At 40.4% G+C, this 23,433-nt stretch overlaps 1 pseudogene; it reads right to left on the bottom strand.

Annotated features, from left to right (window-relative positions):
• Nucleotides 1–431: 431 nt before the first annotated feature.
• LOC101387904 (large ribosomal subunit protein eL34 pseudogene) lies at nt 432–776 on the bottom strand (annotated as a pseudogene).
• Nucleotides 777–23,433: the final 22,657 nt, after the last annotated feature.

The raw sequence follows: 23,433 nt of genomic DNA, 5'->3' as shown, positions 1-23,433 counted from the left end.
GTAGGAGGCAACACAAAAATGTGGGAGGGATACAAGTTTTTCAAAATTCTTTTAGGGAGGGTATGTGAGCAAAATTTTGAAGACCACTGATCTCGAAACCCACAGAAGATCTTCCCAGGGTGCTTAAAATCGAGTCCAGGTAATCATTAACACTACCATTTTACACATAAAAACATGATTGCTATGTAAAATAAAATGCCCTTGGTCACTGTTCTGTATGCCCTGGACATTCAGCATTCAGCAAATGCTAACAAATCAGAACTGAATATACCACTTTGAGTTGATATAGGCACTTTTTCCTATGCTATTCTTTCATCTCTCAAGACACTGTGTGTAGCTATGTCTACCATCCTGAGTGTGTTTCAGGAAAACAATAACACAAAAAACATTTTTTTTTTTTTTTTTTTATTACTCAAAAAAGCTTCATTTTTTTATTTAGCTTTCTGCCTCTGTGCTTGTGCCTTCAACACTTTCCCAACGATTTTCTGCTCCTCAGTAAGGAAAGTCCATCTGATCCTGTCATGACCACACTTAGCACACAGGGAACCTCCATAGGCCCTGCTGACATGTTTTTTCACTTTTGACGACCTCATAAGAACTTTAGGTCTCACAGCACAAACTCCTCAAAGGAGGCGGCCACATGCGGATTTGGGTGCGTTCCCAACCTTCTTGATGTAAAGGTAAACAATTCTATTACGAGGGGTTCAGGACAGCCTAGTTTTGTTAGAGGTTGTATTATAGGATAGCCTATGATGGTATGTCAAACACTGGACCATTTTGAATGCTTCTAAACACCGTCCCGGAAGAGGAAAAAGGAAGTGCTTGTGAGTTCAAAGGTCAAAACAAAACAAACCCACGGCTTTTAAGATAAAGCAACATTACCACAAGATTTTCCTGTGATTTCTCTGTTAATATAAGCTTGGTCTATGAGCTACTTAGGATATGTATTTTCCAAAGCCAAATTTAAGACCTATGATCTGATATGTGAAAGTGTCCTTTGGAGGTTAAACTGGCAGTTTACAGGAAATCAGATATTTCCTGAGAATCCAGGGACTCAGGTCACAATAAGTAATAAATAATATGATCCACGGAAAGTCTTATAACTTACTCTAGTGCCACACTTGAACTCTAGAAAGCTTGGATTCTCATTTTATTCTGCTACCAATCTTTAATAAATAACTTCTCTGGGCCTAATTTTCTTCCCCTATAAAATAAGCGGGATTACTTACATATCTTTTGTTTCCTTCTGCGCAGAAGTTCTATTGATTCATTAATTCAACAGACCTGTACAGAGCACCTGCTAAGTACCAGTGCTGGGCCAGGTGCTGCAGATTCTGAGGTGAAGGAGACAAAGTCCTTTCCTTCAGGGTGCTTTCAGGCTATGAGGACATTACAGATAATTACAGTATAGAGTGAGAAAAGCTATAACAGAGGAATGTGGAGGGCACAGTGGTGGCTCAATGGAGGGAAGTGTCAAGTTAGGGAAGACTTCACAGAGGAGGAAACACATAAATGTATCTTTTTGTCCATTTGATGCTTTAAAATTTTTTTAATTTTCAAAATTTTCATTACTTTTAAAGATGAGGCAATATATTCATATGATATAAAATTCAAAATGTACAAAAGGGCATGTTGTGAAAAGTTTCCGTTCTACCCACACCACCCCCCACCCACCACACTGCCCAGTTTCCCTTCTTGGAACAACCAGGACTGCTTGTTTCTTGTATAGTCATCTAAAGATTTGAATTCTATCTTAAAGGAATGAATACAAGATAATCAAGTGAAAAACAGGGACCGAGCATTGCAGACAAAGGGAACAGCCTGAGCCTGTGGGAGAGTCGAGGCCCGTGAGGCTGCAGGGCAGGATGGGTCAGCTCCTTAAGGGGCCTTCCCATGCTAAGGAGTTTGGATCTGATCTTGAAGCATTAGGACAGCCATCAGTGGATTTAGAGCAGAGAAGATGCCTGATTAAATGAATGATTTAGAAAGAGCACTCTGGCCGAAATGTGGAGAATGGATTGGAGAGAGGTAAGATCAGTGAGGGAGACCAGTTAGGAGGCAATCGTAATAATCCAGGGAGGAACTGAGTACCCAAGCCAGGACAGAATCAGTGGGGATTGGAAAGTGGGCCAATGCAAGTTATTAAGGAATAAGGATAGATAGCATATTGGATCAATCCAATTCTGATGAATTTAATTCCTGTTCTCTCCTCACCTAAGAATTACCTGAGTCAAGTTCTAAGAATAATTAGAATTAAGTATCTCCTCCCTTTACGCTACCACTAGGGCACCCCATCTTCTCTTAGATGTTTATCTCAGTGACCTCAAGATGTCCAAGTCTCCCAGATTAAATTTCATCCCTCACATCCTTATCCCCATACTGCTCTGTCAGCAGAAAAATCCCCTAGAGCCACACGCTTCTTTGAACAGTCACTTCAACTTAGTTCTGAGGAAAACCTGGCTTTCCCGTGAGGACACTGAACTCCCTGCGGCCCTCATGAGTGATGGCCAGTTTTCTCTCGCCGATCGCACGCCGCAGGGCCAGAAGGTGATACAGGTGCTCTTCTTGTTCCTCACTGCCGCTTCCAAACCACTGTCCCTTTCTTGCTCTCCCCCATCGGTTGCTTGGAAGCTTCTTCTATCAGACTGCCCCTTCCTCCAGACCTCTTTGCTATGGTCCCCTCCTGTCCTCCTGCTCACTCTCATACCTTTCTTGGAGATTTCAACAAGAGGTTTACTGTCTTTCACTCCTCTGTTCTCCCGTCATTACTCTTGGTGATTTCAATATCTGCATGAATGGTCCATCCAACCTCACGGCCTCTCATTCCTCAACCTCTTTATTTCTGGTGATCTTTCCTCCTGCCACTCCACTTCAGCCACCAACCCCCACAGTTATCCTTAGACCTTGTCATTTATAACTGTATCCCCTCAGTTATGTCAGTTACAAGCATCTTACTTCTACATTTCCAGCTCATGGCCTCTCATATTTCAGCTCAAAAAAATCTTCTACTTCACTAGGTACGTTGTTCCTTTGACACTACTGCCTTTTCACTGTTCATCTCCATCCCTCAGGCCCTCATTCCCTCCTTACCTAGCCCAGATTCCATGGTCCTGCATTGTAATTAGTCCTTTAAATATGCTCTTACCTCTTTTGGGCTTTTATTGCTTTCATTATCCTAAATGAAAAAAATCCTAACTCTGGTAATAGTTCTCTGTCTACCTTCTCTGCTCCTGTCCTTGAGAATCTAAATATGTTTCAAGAAAAATGTGATTATGCTGACCTCAACCCTTAAGTTGACCCTTAATGCTGATTGGCAATCCTTCTGCATTTTCCTAGTCAACTTATTCTTTGACTTTCCCAGACTATTTCATTCTTCAAAACTCCATCACCTTCCCCCTATTTCGTCGACCATTTCTCTCAGACAAATATAAGCAACAGAAGAGACTCTCACCATCAAATCTACCTCGTTCCTACATCTATTCCTGTATACTCTGCTTTTCGTCCTGTTGCAATGGATGAGCTGCTCAGCCTCCTGCCTAAAACCGTCCCCTTCACTTGTGCACTGGATTCTAACCCGTCCTACTCCCATGATTACCCCCTTGTTTTCCTATATCATATGTTCAAATTCTTCTCTCTCTATTGAATCATTCTCGTTAGCAAACAAGCATACTTTAAAAAAAATTCTCCCTTCACTCTATATCCTCCAACTACCATCTCATTCTTTTGCTTCTCTTTATAGAAAAACTACTTAAAAGAATTGTCTATGCTCAGTGTCTCCACTTCTCTACCTTCCGTTCCTTCTTGAATCCACCTCTAATCAAGCTTGCCTTCTGTGACTGAAACCTCTTTGTCATGGTCATGTTGCCAAATCTAATAGTCACTTGTTCATCTTCATCTTCTCATCTTACTCAACCTCTGGACAGTGTATAACACAGCTGAAACAATTTCTTCATTTGATTTCCATACTCCAGCAATCTCCTTTCCCCTCCTCTTTTCTTTTCTCACTTGCCATTTTTCTCAGTTTGCCTTGCTTATCCTTCTTTTTCTGAGCTCTAAATTTTGGAGAATATAGTGGACATACTCTAAGGTGACCCCCCCCCCCCGCTGAATCACACCTTGTATAACACACTCCCCTTGAGTGTGGGTGGAATCTGTGTCTAGTTTTTAGCGAATAAAACATGGCAGCAGTAAGAGCACTTTGTAGATGTAATTCGGGTCCCAAATCAGTTGGTTTTCAGTTGTCTAAAAGGAAGATTATCCTGAGTGGGGCCTGGCTTAATCAGATGGAAGCTCTTAGGAGGGCCTGGACCTTCCCTGAGGTCAGGGATTCTCTTTCCTGCTGACCTTGAAGAAGCAAGTCACCATAAGTTTTACAGAAATAAATTCTGCCAACAAGATAAGGAAGCTTGGACAATCTTTCCCCAGGTGAGCCTCTGATAAGAATGCAGCCCAGCTGACACTCAGATTGTAGCCTGGTGACCCAGCTTAGCCACGCCTAGATCCTGACCCATAGAAAGTATGAGATAATCATGTGTGTTGTTTTAAGCCTTTATATTTGTGGTAATTTGTTATTGTAGCAATATAAAATGAATACAGAGTGTTTCGGGACTTAGTCCCCAGGCACTCTTCTTTTGAACTTGATGTTGACAAATGGTTCCCATCTTCTATTCCTACGTCAATCTAGTCAGAGTCCTGACTGTAGAGGCTGGAGAGCTAAAGAAAACACATTGTCCAAACCTCTCTTGCACCTAAGTCCTGGAAGCAAATTAAGAGCCATTAATTAGATACAGCAGTGTGAGATTTGAAAGGAAAAAATGAGGCACAGGTAATTTTTACTGCTTTGACTGTTTTCTTCGAGCAAACATGGTTTGAAGATCACAGTGTTGAGTCTCTGGTTTGTGGATATTGTGAGGTAGTTGCAGTGGTGGTGTTGACTGTACTCAGCTTTCCAATGTCCAAGCGCCAGTTTCCAGTTGCCAAGAGGAAGTGATGGTGACTGCAGAGACCAGATTCCACATCCCACTCTCCAGCCAGTTGTGCAGTGAAGGCAGCAACTCCTGATCCCAGTTTCCTCATCCTTAGACTGCATCTATGGCAGTGTATTTTCCATCCATTCAACAAATGTTGAGCCTCTAATAATGTGCCAGGTACTGTTCTAGATGCTGAGAACACATCAGTAAATAAACAGATCAAATCACTTCCTTGATAAGGCTTATACTCTAGTGACTTTGATAGTTTCAGTGGAAGATTCCCGATTCCTCATTTTCTTGATTGTAATGAGTTCAGATCTTTGAGTGAGTAACAATGCACTGCTGGTTTTTAGACTTCGGGTGCCTGCGTGGGTCCCTGTGGCATCTCTTGCCTATCCAAGTTTCAACCACAGAGTTGCTTTCAGTCTATAGCACTTAAGGGTGGATGGTGGTGGCAGGCATCCTTTACCCTGTGTGCCCACACCACTGGCATCCAGGGCAGTCACCCAACCTCCTCTTCAGACTCCATACCATGGGTCAGGCGGTACTCTGGGGGTGGCCATGCATCTCTTCTGACAGCTTTTGAGATCATCGCTCTGCAAAGCCATTGGAGCCTTCTGATCATGTCCCTCTTGTCCCAGTTGATATGGTGATGTTGTGCTCTTCTAGTTCAGTCTTAAGCCATGCTACACAAGGGACATACATTCCTTGCAAAAATGGGACCAATATTACCTTCTCTCCTGTGGGTACATTACATATCCCTCTATTTGTGGAGGTATGTGGAACACAGGGATGTGGTCAGCATAGAAAGGGGTCACATTCTACAGATAGGGTGATCATGGCCTAAAGAATTCAATAGAAGATGTGGTTGGAAGATGCTGTTCTTTGTTAATGCTATAAAATTACAAATGATAACTTTAACACGAATAGAAAACAAACAGTTCTACACTGAACACTGTATAAGACTTGTATTTGTGATTATCATCAATGAAGCACAGTAACCACTTCTCAGAGAGTCATTGGAAGCCAGTATTCATGAGTAGCACCATGGATGATGCATCCTCATGAGTGATGGTGCAACCGGCTTTAAATACATAGTGTTATGGAAATTGCAAGGGCAAGAAGATCTATAGTCTTTCAATACAAATGAAATTCTAAAAAGCCATGGCAGTATGAGCAACAAGAGCATTGCTACTTTTTTTATAAATATTTATGATATTAGTGAGGAACAGTGTATTTGACAATAAACACGAAGAGATGATTCCTAAAAAGAAGAGATGGTGTCTGGACACTACAAAGACTCTTCACATAAACTGATTGGACAATAAATAAATATGATAGTGCCTCTTCTCTACTCAGTATTCTAAATCTTCAGCAATAAATTACTATACTTTGCATGAGCCCAAGAATTTTATAATACATTTTGGATCAAATTGTTTATATAGGCAGGGGTCCTATAAAAAATATTTGCCTGCACTCTCTGTCTCCTTCTCTCACCTCTGTCTCCTTCGGTACATTTGGCCTCATTCTATCCTACTGTGCACAAGATTTCTCCATGAGGTAGTGATCATGGACGTAGATAGCTCTTGGGTTACATCTTATTGCTTGCCACCAAAAAGAGATGAGAATAGTGTCTATTCCAGAAAATTCTGGAGACTGTTTTAGCTTGGGTCGTATGCCCACTCCTTGGACCAATCACTGTGTCCTAAGGAATGTGGTCAACTAGCCTAGCCTGGATCACCTACTAAAATCCTCTGCCAGAGGCAGCATTACGATAATTAACAGTCCCACTAGAACCACATGGAATAAAGGAGGAGCAGTTACGGGGCTGGTGCTGTTACCAAAGAAAAAGAGATGCAGGATAAATGAAAACAACAGATACCCCTAATAAAGTTCCTAAGGTGGAATAGACACCTAGTAAAGTGAGTGGCAGACAAATTCTAGAAGGCACAACTGTAGTATATTTAGATTAAAATTTATTCCATAACCAAAGTGGAGTCAGTAAAATAAATTTCAATGCTTTATCCAATTATCTATAAAATATAAATTGTAAATAATAAAAATAATATCATAAAATAATATTTTCATAAAATAGCATTAAGCAAAGGTCCTATGTAAAGTAAAACTTAGGAAAAGATGAAAGGAATCTAATTTATATGTCGCAAATTGGCAACATGTGAGACACATATCCAAATCAGAGCAATACAATTAATACCTTTCACTTTTCATTTTCATAAGAAATAAAGCTTGAAATTTAGGTCACTTTAAATTTAACACACTTTCTGCAAACCTAGTATAGGAGATAAAAAACATGAACACATTCTAAAATATCCAAACAAACATAGCTTTAAGAAACAAAAATAACGGGGCCGGCTCCGTGGTTTAGCGGTTAATTGCGCGCGCTCCGCTGCTGGCGACCCGGGTTTGGATCCCGGCGTGCACCGACGCACCGCTTCTCTGGCCGTGCTGAGGCCGCGTCCCACATACAGCAACTAGAAGGATGTGCAGCTATGACATACAACTGTGTACTGGGGCTTTGGGGGAAAAAAGTAAATAAATGAATAAAATTATACAAAAAAAAAAAAGAAACAAAAATAAGCATTTGAAGTTTTTATCTGTACAGAAAATTTTGCTATATTGTTTGTTTAGGGTAAGAATAATTGTTGATAATAAAATTTCCTCTTTCTTCAACTCTACAAAACAAACAAAATAAAACAGGCAAATTCATAAACTGCTGGAGGTTTTGGGATGCTAAAGTTCTCAGAACTGCTGTTCACATTTATAAAATATGATGAACTATTTATAATCCCAACATTTTCAGAATTCAGCATATTTAAATGCTGCTACCTGATTTTACAAGCCAAGGAATTTAAGCTAGAATTGCAAGCAATATGGATAGGATAGTAAAACCCAGACCAGATGGCTCTGCAATGCTGTTTAAGTAGGCTGGTGGTAACATGGTGTTATCTGAGGACCCCAAAAAAAACACTTCAAAAATATCTCTCTTATCCAAGAGTCTTGGTGCCTGAATCTCCACCTTTAGCGATTGGGGGAGGTAGAGGACATATGTTGCTTTTGCCTGCCCAGTGTCTATTCCTCCTTCTGGTAACAACACTTTGATTTCCTTAAGAAAGCACCTCTCCCCAGCTCTCCTTGAGGCAGTTAAGTGGCATTGATTCAGACCCTAAACTTAGAGGTGGGCACGAGACCCAGTCTTGACCAAGCAGAGTACTCCATCCTTCTGGCCACAGCAGTTGGTTAAGCAACAGACATATAACCCAATGAGATCCATTCATGGGATCTTGGATGTAGGGATTGAGAAAGAGACAGTACTCCTTCTTCTGGAAAGCTAGCAGTGAGAGTGCTATATACCTGGTGTGCCTGGGGCCATTCCCCCTTCTCCTCTCTACCTCCCTCCACTCACTTAGACCATGGTACTGGAATTGAGGAATGCCTTTGCAGGCTCTTGCCCAGGCCCTCAGAGCCAAACAATACCGTTCCTTGCTAATATTTTCTAGCTCTTTGAGATATTCTAGGACAATTCATTGAAGTCTATAAAGCACTGACTTCCATGTTTCCCAGACAAATCCCAGAAGACACGTTCTAGGAGAACCATGTTACCCTATATGAGTGCAGGGTGTTAATATCACTGCTAATACTCACAAGAGGGAAAAAAACAGACATCTATTTGTAAAGAATCACTTGAATTTTGTTATTCTTTGGATCTGGCCTCTTGGAAAGGAGTTAAATAAACATTCAAATTTTCTAATTACAAAAATAGAATATAAATATTAAATTTACTGTATATACAATACACAAAGGTCTTAGAGTGTTGTAGTCAACAAGGACCTCTAAAATGAATCCACTCTTTTCCACTCCTGGAAGTCTTCCATGGTGACTAACAAAATGCCAACAATAAGGAGAAAAGCATGATAAGATTACTTCTCTGCATGTATTTCACTTCTCCTTCATTTCCAAATCTGGCAAGGTTCCAGAAGAAACAATTTACAGAATGAGGAGAGGTGGCTTAGCAATAGGCCCATTTTATAAATGTTTAGGAGTAAACAGACCTGATTTCGTATACATGTTCTACTACTTCCATTCCTAACCTTCCTCTAGATTCATTTATTGTCTGCCTGCAGTGAGACAGAGGGACACTGTGAGACAGACAATGTCCTAGACATCAGAGATTTAGCAATGAAAAAGACAGATAAGACACTTCTCTCATGGAGCTTATACTTGCTGTTGGGTAAAACAAACAAATTAATCAATGAGGTAACTTCACATGGTATTAATAACATAAGGAAAATAAAATAAAGAATGTGACAGAGAGTGATGGGCAGGTGGGATGTCTCAGATGGGGTGGTCATTCTAAAATCTCAGGGCAGAGCACTCGAGGCAGCGGGAACAACAAGTGCAAAGGCCTTGAGCCAGAACAAGCTTGGTGTGTTTCAGGCACGGTGATCAGTGAGAGAGTAGGTATGAGTTTCCTAAAGCTGCTGTAACAAATTACCTGAAACTTACTGACTTAAAACAACACACACTTATCTTACAGTTCTAGAGGTCAGAAATCCAACATGGGTTTCACTGAGCTGAAATCAAGGTGTCAACAGGGCCACGCTCCCTTCACAGGCTTTAGTGAGAATAAGTTTCCTTGCGTTTTCTACCTTCTAGAGGCTGCTGGCATTCCTTGGCTTGTGGCCCCTTCCACCATCTCCAAAGCTAGCAGCCAAGCATCTTCAAATCTCTCTATGACCATCCCCTGCCCGCCCCCCTCCTTCTTTTCCTTATAAGGACCCTTGTGACCACATTGGGCTCACTCAGATAATCCAGGATAATCATCCAGAAGGCCACTCCCCACCTCAAGTTCTTTAACTTAATCAAATCTGTAAAGTCCTTTTTGCTATGTGAGGTAACAATTGCACAGGTTCCAGGGACTAGAACACGGACATCTTTGGATGCCATTATTCTGACAACCACAGAGTGTGAAGGAGAAAAGTGGTGGGGAGTTTGAGGTTTGGTCGACTAAGTGGGATGCGAAGCCATCAGGGCAGGCATCTGATCTGATAAAAGTTTAAACAAGATTGCTCTGAATGTTGTGTGGAAAATGGAAATGGCGATACCAAAATGGAAGCAAGAAGACCAATTAAGAGGCTATTGCAGTCGTTCAGGAGAGAGATGATGGGTGGCCCTAGACTTTGGGACAGCTTCCTAGGCTCTCTGTGGCTCAGGACCCTTACCATAAAATAAAGTAATATTGCAGGGCTGCATTGAGCTAGCAAAAATGCATATCTTTTAAAAGATTCAGTGCAGCACTTAATTCCAAACAGTGCTCAAGGAATGGTAGCTGTTATTTTCATTATGCTTTAAAGTTTGTTTTAATTAAAAAAAAAAAAGAGCATTTAAGAAGTAGAAGAAATCTTAAAGATTAAGAAAATGAAGCACAGTGAGGAGAAGCAACTTGCCTGAGTATACCCCATAGGTTAACAGACAGATACCAAGCAGTGCACAAAAGAGAAGTAGGGACAAAGAGCCACTTTCTGTCATCCTTACAGGAACCACAAAAGGCAGCTCAGAGCCCACTGGGAAGGAATGGGAAGGGCAGGGGGAGGCTGATACTGTGAAGCATGTAGGCCTTGTACTGGTGGTGGCGTTGAGGGGACATGCAAATGGCATCCAAAGACCAACTTTCAAATACAATTACTTATTGACTATGTGACTTGGGGCAAGTTGTTTAATTTCCCTTTACCTCATTTATTTCTGTTAAAAATGGGCATAATATCACACTCCACAAAGTTGTCATGAAGTTAAAATGAGAAAATGTAAGATAGACCATTTAGTAAACTGCCAAGGATATAAAGTTATGTATTATTATGCCCCTCCTCCCAAGCAGCCTACTTTCCATTTCCCTCCAATCTGGAAAGGCATGGGGCATGCTTATTTTCAGTTGTAGAGCAAATCTCATCTTTTCACAAGGGTTTTAAACTGAATGACAACCTTCTCATGTCCCTGTCTAGATAGTGGATCCAACAATGTTCACCAGTTTCTATTTCTGAGTACATCAATATTTTCCTTCAAAAGTTGACATTCAGGGCCCGGCCCTGTGGCAGAGCGGTTTAAGTTCCATGTGCTCTGCTTTGGTGGCCCAGGTTCCTGGGTTTGGATCCCAGGCATGGACATACTCCACTCACCAGCCATGCTGTGGCAGTGTCCCACGTATAAAGTAGAGGAAGATTGGCACAGACGTTAGCTCAGGGCTAATCTTCCTCAATCAAAAAAAAAGAGAAAAGAGGACGACTGGCAACGGATGTTAGCTCAGGGTGAATCTTCCTCAGGAAAAAAAGAAAAAAAAAAGAGTTGACATTCAAACACAAAATGTGCTTTCTCCAGTAATATGGCTCTGAGTTTTCATTTCTCCAAACTTTTTCTGCTTGCAAATTCATTTGTTTTAAGCTGGAACTCAGAAGCAATAAAAATAACTGTACTCTCCAAAAAGATAAAATAGATTTGAAGTTATATGCAACTGGGAATTATTTATAACAAAGTCAGTTTAAGGATGTATCTAGCCAACTAGCATATATATATATGCCTTACATAACAGAGTTTGGAGAGGCTTTAAAGAGCATTAGAGATGACAGAGTTTTGAGGCCAAATGAGTGGATATAAGTCAATGCTACTATAACTCGAAGGGCCAAAGCTAAAATAATAATAGTAGCTTTCAGCGTTCACACACATGAGCTACACTATATCAGCTTGTGGATGGCTTATCTGATTAGTAAACTGCAATACCTGCTCTGAATACAACATAACACCCTCCCCCACTCCCTCTTTGTTTTCAAGAGATCTCAGCTGTGAGTATATCAAAGGCCGTCTAAAATCAGGCCCACCTTCTCCCAGGGGAGAACCCACTGTCTGTCTGCTCTCCAGAGGCCTGAATGGAAATAAATCAACCATTCAATATGTCTAGTCAAATGAAAGCCTGTTCCCCGAGGGATGACCTCAATCCCACAGTGAATGAGGAGCAGATTAGCATATCGCAGATCCCAGGGCACCAGGCATTGTCTGGTAAACAAAAGGAAATTAGAAACACAGGAGTAGGACACAAAAGCCAAGACAAATTAATGCTTTATGTGTGTTAATGTTTATCTTTGTTTTTGAGACAAGTGGTGAGTCATCTGTAAATAAACGTCTGGTTAGACTACAGTGTGGGGTGCCAGGGGGGATTCAATAGAATACGTGAGAGTTAGATTTCACAGGTGAAAGCTTTAGAACCATTGAAAATAAAGACGACTTCCTCCTACCATCAAACCTTTGTTATATGTTGGTTTTGTTTTTAGTCAGGGGTCTATGTTATTGTAGGTATATGTGTAGCTGAAGGATGGAGTAAACAGACAAAAAATGAGACTAAAGATTAGCAATAACTCCAGGATTCAATAGTGATCAGGGGCACATGCTAAATGATTCGATGAAGATCAGCAAAACCCGGAACACGGAAAAATCTACAGGACAGATAACGTGGATTTTCCAGTAAATAAAATACAAGAAAAAAATTAAAAGAAGAAAGGGAAATCTATAGAATAAAAAGATATAAGAGGCATATGTGTGGACCTTGTTTGGATCTTGAATTAAACTAATGTTAAAACAATCTATGAGACAATTTGGGAATATTTGAACACTGGATATTTGATGAAATGAAGCCTTATATTTTAGAGATACATACTGAGTATGTATACATAAAATGATATGTCTAGGATTTGGTTCAAAATATGAAATGTGATCGATTGTCCATGGTTAATAATTATTAGAGTCAGGAGATGAGTACATGCTGATACTATCCTCTCTCCTTTTGTATGTATTAGAAATTATCCATGATAAAATATTTTTTGAAAATGAGCAGGCTCTGAATAATAATACAGAAGTTATTCTTGTTAGAAATACACTATAGTACTTCTAAATGTTCTTATATGACACTGTAAAATTCAAATCAAAGCTTATAAACGTAGAAGCTCTTTTCCAAATGAATTAATACATATAAAGCACTTAAAATGATGCTGGGTATACTACATGATGGAGTTCAATAAATGTTAACCAGTTCTTATTTTCTTAAACATAGTGGGTCTAAATCTTAGCTTACAAATGCAAGTGTATAAGAAACATATCTTTATTTTTTTACAACTGAATATAATCTCTTCTTCAATCCTACTTTCTACTAGGGTGGTAGAAAAAAATCTCAGTCAATTCTAAGATCCTCTCATACTTACCTATAATTGTATCTAAATTGCAGGAGCATCTGTAGAACCAAGTGTTGGAGTTGGGGGCGTGACGGGGAGTCTGTCTGATCTTCAATGTCTTCTGTTCACACTTACCATCTGCTGAGACATCCATCATCCCATATGACCCATTCACCTTTGTGTTCTCTCTTTTCCCATCTTGGGGTTGGGTGGGTCTCTCTAACTTACTTCTAAGTCAACCTCAGGCCCATGGGACTCATACTGATTCTCCACCACAGGGGGCGATCTGTGAGATTCTCCAAGACCATTTCTTTTCTGGGGTTTTCCCACTTTCTAAGGCTCTCCCTGGGAGATAAGACATTGATTTCTTCTTTTGAACCTTACAAACCTAGTTGGGGTTTTGCTCGGCTTCATCTCCCTCTACTGCTCCCCAATCCAGGCTGAGTCTAGGGAGCTGGTGCTGGGCCTCCTTTCTTCAAGACCCGCCAAAACAATTTCCTACATATCTATCATTTCCCCTGGACACTGCCTTCTCCTGCAGCCTGAGAAGCCCTTGCTCTTTCTCAGCTATATGCCCTCACATAATTTTCTGTGCCCTTTTAAAACTCAAGCGCTGGAAAAAGGTGCCATTTTTTCTGCTTTTTCCTATCATATTCCTTCTTGGAGGAAATGACTAAAGAAAGAGTAGCTGACTAAGTGGGGAAAGGAAATGATGGGGGAATATGTCCTTAAGTATTTCAATTATTTTTCCTTCCATTCCAACAACGCATGGATGGAAAAAGTACACAGCTGAGTTACTTAACCTTTTCAAATTCCTATAATTAATTAAGACAACCTTGGCTATACTTCAGAACATCCAGAATGAGGATCATGTTGAGTGTCTGCCCTCGACTTGGCCCCTAAAAGAACAGATGAGGTCTCCAATGTGAGCTTACAGTTACAAAAGAGATTCCCCCTTCAATATTTTCCCAAAAGACATAAAATCTATTCCAATAGAACTAGTAAATGCTAATAAGCTCAGATCAAGAGAAACATGGCCAGATAGCATTCACCAATTGCTGCACTTCAAGTTTTAGGTGGAGGTTCAATTTTTCAGGAAAGCCTTTCTTTGAAAGACGAATAGAAGCTAGTAAAAGTAAATTTTGTGCTTTTTGGTTCTGAGTCATCCTATCCTGCTGTACATTTGGAAATCACGCCATGCTGGTGGTTTCATTTATTTATCCCTCTATGCCTTCAGTAAATACTTGTGAGTGTCTATATGCCAGGCACATGCTAGGAACTCAGCCACAACTAAGCATGAAGCTGTTTGGTCCTTCTTCACTATGTGTTGGGCCTTGTTTCCTAATTCGACTTGACTAGTCTATGGGTACGAATTTGAAAAGCCATTAAACCAGCCAGAAACATGAGTTATTATGGGCTAAGGAATGTGTAGTTAGGAGACATGTGACTAAGAAAAAAGCATTAACAGCGGCTTCCAGCTGACCAGGTGGACAATAGGACAGAAAGGCCCTTTATTAGGGTGTAACTGTGTGAATGGAACACAGTATCAGGTTAAATGCCTCTGCATTATCACTGGTCTAATGAATTTTAAAAGTATCATTCTAACACAAATCCAGTGAACAACAAAGATAAAGAAATTCTGCTGCCACAGCTGAAAATAGTGCCACCACCCAGGCACTTTCTAAACCAGCACACACTCAGACTGGATTACGCTTTGGACCCATTAGAAACTCCCTCCTCAAAACAAACATCTCTTTGAACTTGTAGCCCATAACCCAAGTTAAAGACCAAGAGAAAAAGCAGTAATTGTAACCTAACAGAGGGACCAAAACCTCACGTATTCACCCTACTTCACCGTCTCACACATTCCCAGAATTTCTAGCTCCTGAAAGTAAAGAAATTGTTACTGTTTTTCCTTACATATCAGGCATTTTCTCCACCAATATGAAAAGTGGAAACTTTTTAGTGATAATTATGGGGCTTATAGCCAGTTGAATCAAATCATTGACTCAAAAGAAAAGTCCTCTTATAGAAATTACTGGGTTTTTTTCTTGCTATGGCATAATGTTATATTTTTCAAATAGTTAAGGAGTGAAAGCTATTTCTATATGAAATTTAAACAAAGCGAGTATTTGGGTGAGCTTTCTTCTGGGGATTAGGGACTTTGAAAATTCAATATACAAAAGAAAAACAAGAAGAAATACCCTTTCTCGAATACTTAAACTGTAGTATAAGGATTATCCCTATTGTACAGATATACTTCTATTCAAACTTCATTTTTGAGACAAAACTATGTCTATGCAAATTTACATAAGAAAAAGTATTAATGAAGAAAGAGACAGCTTCTTTGACTAAGAGCCATAAGACATCTCTCTATGGTGTTTTTAAGTAACTGGGGAACTGCGTCCCAGGCTGCACCAGTGGAACCACAGACTGCCTGATAGAGGAGAGAGGGTTTGCTGACTCAGGGTCTCCTTCTCTCCCCCAAATTGGGCACCATACCACAAGGTCCCAGGGCTTCATTGCAGGTCAAACTGGGTAATTCTTAGGTAACTCTATACAGAGTGTTGGTAATAAACACTATGATCTAATAGCTTTCAATCCAATGACTAAATTGCAATAGATTATTTGTTTTCCATTTTTCCAATTAGCCCAATGCCCAGATTTATGGCTTTCTTCCATTTTTGGCAGTTGGCTATTCTTTCCTGAAAAAGCAGCAAATCTGCCTCCAGCTTCATCCTCCTCACATTTTTGACACGTAAATACAAACTTCTAATGAAAGTGATCTTACAGAGTTTAAATTCAGAATTGGAAATTGCTCTTTTAATGTTTCCAGGCTTAATTGGAGAGGGAGTATATTTTCTGTCTTTCTTCTTTCTACTGAACCCATTTGTAGGGCCAGAAAAGGCCTAGCATCCTGGTTTTCCAATATATGCACTATGGACATGTTTCCCTGTCTTTCCAAATCTTTGCAAACTGATGGAGCGCCAATATCCACATTTATATCCCACCTGATGATGAGTATGGCCTTAGCTGTTTGTGTCTTCATCACCTGCCGTTTCTAGATCTTGTCGGTGTAGTTGTCTGGTAGTTTTCTTATAGTGCTTTAGGGTTACTGACACACAGCAAGCCAAGTTCTGTGGCTGGAATTAGAAATTCTGGCTGCCTGAAGGTTAACACTGGACTCCTTTCTCATCATCCATATGGAAGTAATTAGATACTCCTACCTTCCACAAACTCTGGCATACTCTAGTATGCCACCTGGTCTCTTTTGTATTAGTCCGTTTGAACAGCATGGGCTAACAGATATTAAGTCAGCCAAGTTGATTCATTGCTGAGGGTGGTATAATTATTGTTCCTTCCTTCCCCTCATCTGTCACTGTGTTAGGTCCTGCCGAAGTTCAAATGAATTAAGAAATAAGATACAGGAGACACAAAAGTAGCTTTAGATTTGCGGCAAAACAGACTTGCCAAAAATCCTTCCTTTTCTAAAAGATTTATCCACCAAATCACTGGTAGAGATATGCAACCTTGGGTTTCTGCAATGGAAGCAAACTCTGTCTGTGACTTATAACATATAGGAGATTTGACAGACACACACCTTGGGAGGTTGGCAGCTTGAGAAAGAGATTGAGTCGTGTATGCTCAGTGACGTCACCAAATTCACTGATTAGGTGAGTGAGTTCTCCTCCTTCCCTGAGGAGGAGGAAGTGAAGGGGCAGAATGAAGTTGATTGTGTTCTCTTCTTTTGGATGTTGGAGTAGAAATTCCTTTCTCTCTATGGGCATATGAGCAGTGGGGACTAAGTGTTTGCCCCTAGCACAATCGTAAATGCTGGAAGAGTTCAAGGAAGGGAGCAGGCACATTTGGTTGTGTTGTCTAGGCTGGCCTTGCCAACATGGGCTTGGCTGGGCCGCGTGGGTAAGGAAGGTGGCAGAGCCACAAATGGACCCCCTCTGGCCCTCCTCCTGGTCAATGGTGCTTTGGCAATAACTAGGTGTCTTTCCTTCTGTCTCTTTTTTCCACACTAGGTTTGTAGAACTCATGACAACCTAGGCCAACAGGACACATTCTCAGTGAATAATCTCTAGCTTTAGAGGGCGGGTTTAACCATCTCATTGCTCACTCTCCCACCCCCATCCCACCCCGACTCAAAGGCCTAGCCAAGAATGTCTGGAGAAGACCCTGCATCCCTGATCCAAACCTGATGGATGGACCATGGCCAAGATGTCAGGTGGGGGCAGGAGGTCTAAACCCCTGCCCTGGCCCTGCCCCTTCTTGATGTTGCTAGAATTAGCCTAAATTAAAAAAAATAATAAACTTTTTAGTTTAACCTATAAAGTCCTGTGCTTCTCCTTTTTATCCAAACATCATTAGAGTTTTCTTAATAGTTTTAATAAGTCAACTAGCTTAAGAACAAGAAGTTATTTCTCTTTTCAAAAGCAAGAAAAATTGAAAACTGAGAGGAACATTTTCAAAGAAGTAAATCATGCTTGTAACCTCAAGATTTTTTGAGTGTTTTTTAAATCTATTTAGTTGTAAAGATGGCTATATGTATATTTGTAGATACATATATAATCTGTGTATATTTACTTACCTTTAATTAGACAGAGTTCTTAGTAAAAACAACAAAATGTATTCTGGCTAGCTTAAGCAGAAATATCCTTTAAAAAAGGATAGGTAGCTCAGAAGGTCAGTATTACTGGCTACGCAGTTAGGAACAAGAATCAAACCACACTACAGGAGCGTCTACAGTGAAGACACCAGAGCTCACACCAATAGGGATGGAGACAAGATGCCAAGAACTCTGCTATGGCTGCCCTTTAAATGTGGGATGTTTCCAACATCACCCTCACCAATAGCTCCGTTCTTCGCTGTACCTGGACTTCATTTTCCTCACTTCTAAATAAGAGGTTTGCGTGATAGGACTACGTCAGTATCACATGCCTGAAGTTTACCTGCAAGGATGGCTGTGAGAGTAACTTGAGGAAGAGGGCATTACAATGGGAAATTCTCCAAACATAGGAAGAGTGGTTCAGATGCTGTGTGACCACAGACATGAACGTGTTGACTTTGTCCACCTTTGATTGTTCAACAGTAATATACAAACCCCTCCTACACTTACATTTCCCGACTCTTAATTTTAAGAGCCAGAACATGTTCCTCTTCTTCATGCCATATTTTCACCCAGCAAGATCAGGATTTGATCACAACTGCTTCCCCCAGCCCATGCTTGATTATCCTCTCCCCTCTTTCCTTTCCACCGCTGCGTGACTGCACGGCTCTCTGCTTTTGTGAGTTTGCTAACTGCTCACCCAAAAGATTGTTATTTATTTTTTCCATTGTTACTATATTGAGATTTAGGAGGGGTGGAAGAAGGAAGGTTGAAGGAGATATTAATAATTAATATTAATAATGAATAATTAATAATATTAATAATTAATATTGATCAGGAAATTCCCTGAAGGCAGAGAATTTTCAAGACAGAATTGAAAACAAATTCTGTGTCCTATTGTGTTCTTTTCACAATAGCTGTTCTATTGTTCCAGCTTTCCTTTCAAATTTCGACTTCCCCATATATCTCTTCCCCCAGGCATAATCTTCATTAGAAAAAAGGGCTGGGTTGTAACTCAAGATTGCTGCACCTGGCTTGAATCTCTCCCAGAGTTTCTAGGGCTCCAGGCTTCCCCTGAGCTCAGTGAGACCTGGTAGAAAATTATCCTCTCTCCACAAGAGGAGTCTAACAATCTCTATTTTTCTCCTTATGTCAAGGATGACTCACACTAGGATGTGAAAGAGGATGAGAGACATTATCATTCACTCATTCATTCCTTTTATTCCCTCATTTATTTACTCTGTATTCCATATAAACCTAGAGCTTACTATGGTTGACTATCTTAGCAACCTCACATTCAGGAAGCACAGTCAAAGGGAATTCTGTCGAAGTTTTTTATTGGCGGGTGGAGGGTGGACACAATCTTTCAAAGAACATTAAATGGGATCCTAACATACACTGACATTTGTTAAAATTCCTCCTTTTCCTAGCCACTTCCCATACATCCTGCCATGACACTAGTGTCTCTCTCCTCAAACTAACCCTCAAAACTCCTCTACCTTCCAGCACTATATTATTTAGACTATTTAATTTTTAACCCACTGGTTCCTATTTATTACCGTGCAGCTATACATTTGAAGGGTGGAGGACAAATCCAAAGAGATCTGGGTTTGGCTGTAGAACTCCGCATTAATGAGCATCTCAGACGATTCTGAGCGGGGGACAGGGAGGACTCATTAAGAGCAGAGGAAATTGCGCTTAAGACGGAGCACCAGCAAGCCAGGTTCCATCCCCTTTTTCCCAATCTCTCTCCCCATTTTCTGTAACAAAAGCCCAAAGAACAAGTTTGTCAAAGACAGACATCTCCTCAGAAGCGTAGAAAGAGAGGAAGAGAAGTTAAGGAGGCAGAAATCCAGTTCTCAGGAAAGGGGGTGGTAAATGATTGTGAAAATCCAAATATTAATAATTTTTGTCTGGTCACAATTCATTTATTTGTTCATACTATTTGTTTTCGTTCTTGAAAATATTAAGCCACTAATGGGTACCAAAGCAGTAGCCTAGATTATTGGAATTCAGCAATAAATAAGGCAGAGCACTGTCCAGACCTTCAATGACCTACCTCACCGTGGGTTCCTCTCCCACCTGGCCCAACTCCACCTGCTGCTCCAAGTTGCTTAGCTCAGGTCAGCAGAATTGCTCCTTCTGGCTGCTCCCTTCAACAACAGTGGACACAAGATGCAGAAGATGTCCCATCAGCTCCCTGCTAATGGCAGCAGCTTCCCAAATGCCTGGTACTTGCCAGAACTTGCTCCCCCCAGTAGCTCTCTTACGGTGCCTATTGACTGTCAGCATTTTGTGAAGTCCTTGACCCTTAGCACGAGGGCTGAGCGTCTCAGCATCACCTCCAAGGAGACGGCCTGCAGTCAGCTGCCAGTGGATGGCAGCAACGCCAGGTAGATCCCTCTTCAAAGGCCCTTGCTCAAAGCCACTGGAGCAGGTTGCTCAAATTTCAGTACTGGTCAGACCCTTAAAGGAAAACAGCCCTTACAGCCCCTAAGAATGTGCAAACCCCAAGCTGGGAAATACTTTCCTAAGCAATGCCTGATTCTATTAAAATGTCCTTCAATTACATATTATCATAGGAGAAGTTTTATCAAAATAATTTCTTCTTAGATGACCATTAAAATGAAGATAGAAAAGATCACCCAGAATATATCCATTTCCCCAAGCTGAATTCAGCATCTGTGCTCCCACCGCACATCATTTCACTCTCAGCTGTCTCCTTATGGGGCACCCTGAAGCCAGGCACAGAACACTGATTCTCTGAGGCTTTGACTGACGTTCCAGTTCCCAAAAGAGTCCTCTCAGGACTGATGTGTCCAAATGCAGGTAACCAAGGAATTGACAAAAGCTGAACTTCTTTCTTTGCTAAGTCCCTCCTTGCCCTCAGAGGGCACAAGGACACTCAAACAATTCAAGTCCCAGAAACTACCTCGTAGTTCCCAAGCATAATTATGAATGCAGATACTGCTAGCTGCCTAGCTAGAATCTCTTCTCCCCTTCTTCATTATTAAGAGATTACCAATTTTGTTCAAAGTGGCATTGTACCTAACCACACTTCCCTTGTAGCTAAGGATAATGAAGGGACTCGGTTTTAGTCTTAGTCTAGAGTTGGAAGCAGAGTTGCTGGGCAGGGCTTCTGGAAAGCTCTTAAATAGAAGTGGGTTTAGGCAGTTTTTGCCCTTCTCTGGTTTGTGGAGGCCACACAAGTGGAACCACCGTCATCTTCCAGGAGAAGATGAAAGCCACATACTGAGGTTGGCAGGGCACTGAGGCTGGGAGGAGCCTGGGTACCTGGTGACCGTAAGGATCCTTTGTAGTGGCCCAGATTCCCTACCTCCAGACTTTATCTCTGTGAGAAAAACAAACATCTAGTTTGTTTAAACTACTGTTTTTAGAGGTTTCAATTACAACCAAACACAATCTCTAACTGATAGACTATATGAACAAAACTTGCACGTTACCCTTGCAATGGTATTTCAAGTCATATTTCTGTGAGATTAATCTGAAAGCATGTTGAGTCTTCCCTCCTTTGAGACTTGCAAGTATTTTGAAAGAATTTTTTATTTTTCTCCTCTATCAAAATGAAAAATAGGTCCATATGTCCTATCTCTCACAGTTTTATTGAAGTAGAATTCATAGTTCGATATTTCTAAAGTAGCTCATACCACTTGGTTCTTGTTTGGGGGTTTGTCTTAGTCAGGGTTCTCCAAAGAAACAGAACAAATAGGATATGTACATACACAAAGGAGATTTGTTATAAGGAATTGGCTGATACAATTATGGAGGTGGATGAGCCCAAAATCCGCAGTGTGGGCTGGCAGGCAGAGAGCCAGGAGAGCTGATGTGCAGTTCCAGTCCAAAGGCTGGCAGCCTGGAGATTTCCCTCTTGCTCTTGGTGACTGATCTTTTTGTTCTAGTCAAGCCTTCAACAGATTGGATGAGGCCCACCACACCATGGAGGGCAATCTGCTTACTCAAAGTTCACCAATTTGAATGTTAATGTCATCCAAAAACCCCTCCAAGCTGACATATAAAATTAACATCACAAGGTTTATTTATTTACTCTTTAGAGCAGACTGACTCTAGGATAAATGGAATGTACATTTGTGGCCCTGCAAATCCCTGGAGTCATTTATTTTTTCTCTTTAGGAATGAAAACAAGATACAAAACTCATACCTACCTCTTAATAATATTTATTATTCCTCGCTTTAAGGAAAAGTTAACAGACATATGTGAAAGTTTCAGTTCATGTAAAAACTGCATTTATTGAAATGGCAGATGTTTACTACAGATTCTGAAGCCAAAGTGCCTCAGTTTGAATGTCATGTCCACCACTTACTAGCTTGTGACCAAAGAAGGTTATATAAGCACCTGTGTCTCAGTTTTCTCATATAACACTTGTCAATACTGGTATCGCATGGTTTCCTTAACCGGTCTTCTGGTCTACCTCGGCATTCTTCCCTGCAGTCTTTGCTCAACAGAACAGCCAGAGTGATCCTTTCAAAGCAGAAGTTAGATTGTGTCACTTTGCCCAAAACTCTTCAATGGTTTCCCAGATTACTTGGACTAAACGGACAGGCACTTTTACTGAGCAGAAACTTTTGGGAGTGGAATCAGAGCAGGACAGGGACAATGAGATAAAGGAAAGAGAGGGACAGATAAAAGCGGTGGAGGGGAACAGAGCCAGGAGAGCACAAACCATCATATTTTCTAAACCCTGCGTGAAAAAATAAACAAACAGAAGAGGGATCCCTGTGATGTTAGAAAAGCTATCTCAAATTAATTTTAAATAAAAATGAGCCACAGAAAGGAATCAAGATCAAATCCCATGCAAAGTTATTATAAGTACAAAGAGAATAAGGAACAGAGTTACACCGTGCAATCAACAAAGCACACAAGAAAGGTAGTGCCTCTAAAATAAATTAAAACTGCAATCTGTTATTTCAAAACAAGCTAAAATACGTTAAAAAAATAATACAAGACATGAGAGAAGAACATAAATCAGAATTAGTAAAACACAGAAATGAGATGACAGAAGTTAATATGAGGAATAAAAGAAAAAATTTTCTCAGATATGAGGTCTCAACTAGGAGGAACACAGAAACAAACACAATAAATAATGTCTTAAAAGAAGCTGAAGGTGAAAAAGAGAAAAATATTAAAAATCAAAAAGAGACACGAAGGAGAAAAAGTACAAATACTGAAAACAGGCAAAAAAGATCTGTACAGATAGTAGGAGCCACTGAAGAAAAAATCATTGCAAAGAAGAGAAGAAATGCTAGTAACTATAATTCAAGAAAAAAATTATTGAAATAAAAAATTGAAAGAGCACACTATTTAACTGAGAATATCAACCCAAGATAACCAACATGGCATGTAAAATTACTGGATTTTAAAGGAAAAGGAAAAAAATCTTTGAACATCTAGGCAAAAAGAGCAAGTGCCTTATAAAAGAATAAAAATTAGATTATCTTCAGACTTTTCAACAAGACTTCATACCATAAGAAATTTGAGTAACATATTTGAGATACTCAGATAAAGAAATGTGAATCAAGAACTTTATATTCAGCAAAATGACTTTCAAGAATAAAAGGCACAACTTGTTATCAACAT

Source organism: Ceratotherium simum, chromosome 2 (assembly GCF_057802395.1).
Source record: "Ceratotherium simum simum isolate JZ-2026a chromosome 2, ASM5780239v1, whole genome shotgun sequence".
In the NCBI taxonomy this organism is placed as follows: domain Eukaryota; kingdom Metazoa; phylum Chordata; class Mammalia; order Perissodactyla; family Rhinocerotidae; genus Ceratotherium; species Ceratotherium simum.
Note: the sequence above shows the minus strand (reverse complement) of the source record. Positions and strands in the feature narration are given on the sequence as shown.